Genomic DNA, 3,329 nt, shown 5'->3' on the forward strand with positions numbered 1-3,329 from the left:
CCCCACAAGACCTGACCCAGCAGTCTGGAGGAGGCCTGCACACCACAGGGACTCTCTTTTTCCTGTCATAGCCTCTTGACAGCTGCAGCTGGGAGCTGCAGGTTGGAGCCCCACATGGCTTTTCACCACATTGGGAATGATAGGTAGAAGATTGGATTCTCCTTTCTGTGTGGACTGGGCCCAACCGGCCCTCCCTCCCCTAAAAGCCAACCCAGCAATCTGAGGGGGGCATAGTATGGGGGCTCCCCTCCCCACCCCCCAGACACTGCTGACAGTCACCAGCTGGCTGAGCGGGTGGGGTGATTTCAGCCAGTGTGGGCAGGGTCTGAACCCCACCCGCCCACCAAATAGTGAGCTTCTGTTCAGTTTGCTCCCACTCTAACTTATAGCGCTTTATGTAAAGTATGATAGAATGCTTCCACCAGGGGCTTTTTGAATGTCTGTACTTGGCCTTAGAGTGGGATGCGCCATTTCTAAAAAACTTTCTGTGCTGTGAACATCTATTCTTTTACAGCTATAAAGCATGTTCTGCATGCCTAACACATGATAAGTATAATGCCTGTACCTAGCCTTTATGTCTAGATTTATTTCTAGTTAAGGGGAACAACTATCCATCTCTTGCCATTAGCTTCTGTATACTAACATTATCCCATAATTTGGACAAGATAGTATAGAAGGGATTAAGCCATTGATAAAATGAATGTCAGCAGCAGGGATTCTGGATTTCTCTCATTTAAAAAAATCCCAAAATTTCAGTTAAAAAAGTAACCCCAAATTAACATTTTTCCATGATTAAAATGAAACACCTCTATACGTATTTTTATAAATGAGTGGCATTTCATTTTAATCACAGAGAAATTTGGATTCAGATTCAGGGTTACTTTTTTAAATAAAAAATTAGGGTGTTTTTCTTTTAATTTAAAGAAAACCAGGATCCCTGGTCATGACTCATCAGGCCATACATAGAACAGTTATGGTTATCCATACGTGTCTGTGCATTGTTACTGTGCAACACAAGATGTGGCACATCTCTGGTTTCTGAGTACACCACTCTAACTTCTTCCAAAGTTTCATTGCAGTTCAAAGAGTTTCTGGGAAATGAAAACTGTTTTTAGGTGCCAAGAGAGGCCTCTGCCAGTAGGGAGAAAAGAAACATGTCTAATATGCATGAAGGTAAGCTCAAAGACTACACTGAAGTGTTTACATTTTGTCTACTGATTAGAACATACTCACAGGATTTGGGAAACATGGATCCTAGGCTCTTCATGCTGAGAAGGGATTTGAAACTCTTTTCACTTCCTGGGAAAGTCCTCTAACTTTAGATGAAGGGGAATGTAAGGGACCCTCTCTATACTCCCTGTTGAAGTTGGATTACTGGGAAGCCAAGATTCGCAGGAAAGGGGAAAGAAAAATCAAGCATGTAGAGCCTGCCTCAGCATCCCAATAATTATGGGATACAGTAGTACTGAATGGCTGCATCTATGTGTGCACTTTATTGTGGAGTTGACTAACTAGCTCTACAGTAACATGTCACTGCCTACATGTGCCCGCATATTAGGGCACAATAAATTAATTAACTCCACAAGTACTATCCTACAGTGGTGTAATTTAGGCTGTACAATCCACATGTAGATGGTGACCAGGACTGGCTGGGCCATGAGTGTGCCACAGTTCAAGGCTGCCTGACACCTAGCCCTGCCCTGTAGCACCCTCATGACCCAGCCAGCCCCTCTACCACCTAGAGCCTGAGACAATGGGTTGTGGTCTCAGGCACACTTGTAAATGCTGTGCCTGGGATAAATGAACTCTGGCATGAACTCTGCTGGATTTTATTTATTTGACTAATTGCATGTGTAGATGCACCCAGTTTGTTCATTCTTTCTTTGTCCTTCCTTCCCACCATGAGCTTATCTTACAAGTGAGGTGTGGTGTTATACATTGCAGGTTATTGGAGACAGCTAGTGAACAGGAGTGGAATTTCACACAGCCATGTACTTTAGAGTTGCCTAGTGGTGACCTCTAGAACTAGTAGGCCTTCTAAACTGCCCTTTGATTATATTTAATACTCTCCATTCTATGCATGTAGTGCCCAAGGGTGCCTATACATATACTTGGAGGCTGCTCCAATGCACTGCAATTAAAACACATTGGAGCAGACTCTATTAATAGAGTCTTCTGGAGTGTGGTAATTACCATACTTCAGCAGACTCCAGCATCATCTGTATCAGCATCCCCATGCTGAAAAATGACCATGGGGGTGCTTAAATTAAAACTCATTCAATGAGCTTTAGGTAAACTGCCCCTGCTGATATTTTTCAGCACGGGGACGCTGATACATGTCACACTCCAGGCACTTTAATTAAAGCAGCTCTCAGAGCCACTCTAATTGACACGCTCCCCACCCCCTCCACCCCCCAGATCACATGTATAAATGCCCCAAATGTTTAATCTGAATTGCTCTTAGGGTGTTGTTACATATTACTCTCATGCCATACTAAGAGCACTTAAAGGAGTGTCCATATGTTAAAGCATAAAAACTAGTGCTAAGCACTATCTAGGGGCATTTGTACTCATGTTTGCACCACAGTGCCAGGAACTATTTAAAGTGGTGAAATTCATGTCAGCACTGTGAAAATGGCAGTGGCATACTTTTGAACTAAAACACATTGGAGGTGTTTTAGTTCAAAAGTGCACCACCTCCATTTTCAAAGATTCATAGATGCTAGGGTCGGAAGGAACCTCAATAGATGATCGAGTCCCACCACCTGCGTAGGCAGGAAAGAGCGCTGGGTTCAGATGACCAGAGCTAGATGCTTATCTAACCTCCTCTTGAAGACCCCCAGGGTAGGGGAGAGCACCACCTCCCTTGGGAGCCCGTTCCAGACCTTGGCCACTCGAACTGTGAAGAAGTTCCTCCTAATGTCTAGTCTAAATCTGCTCTCTGCTAGCTTGTGGCCATTATTTCTTGATACGAGTGGCCCTTCTCTGGACCCTCTCCAGGTTACCCACATCCTTCTTGAATTGCGGCACCCAAAACTGCACGCAGTACTCCAACTGCGGTCTGACCAGTGCCCGATAGAGGGGAAGTATCACCTCCTTGGATCTGTTCGTCATGCATCTGTTGATGCACGATAAAGTGCCATTAGCTTTTCTGAAGGCTTCGTCACACTGCCGACTCATGTTCATCTTGGAGTCCACTAGCACTCCAAGATCCCTTTCCACTTCCATTCCACCAAGCAGGTCACTCCCTAGGCAGTAGTTGTGCTGGACATTTTTCCTCCCTAGGTGCAGCACTTTGCATTTCTCCTTGTTGAATTGCATTCTGTTGT

The sequence above is a fragment of the Alligator sinensis genome, unplaced genomic scaffold (assembly GCF_000455745.1).
Source record: "Alligator sinensis unplaced genomic scaffold, ASM45574v1 scaffold1610_1, whole genome shotgun sequence".
Taxonomy (NCBI): domain Eukaryota; kingdom Metazoa; phylum Chordata; order Crocodylia; family Alligatoridae; genus Alligator; species Alligator sinensis.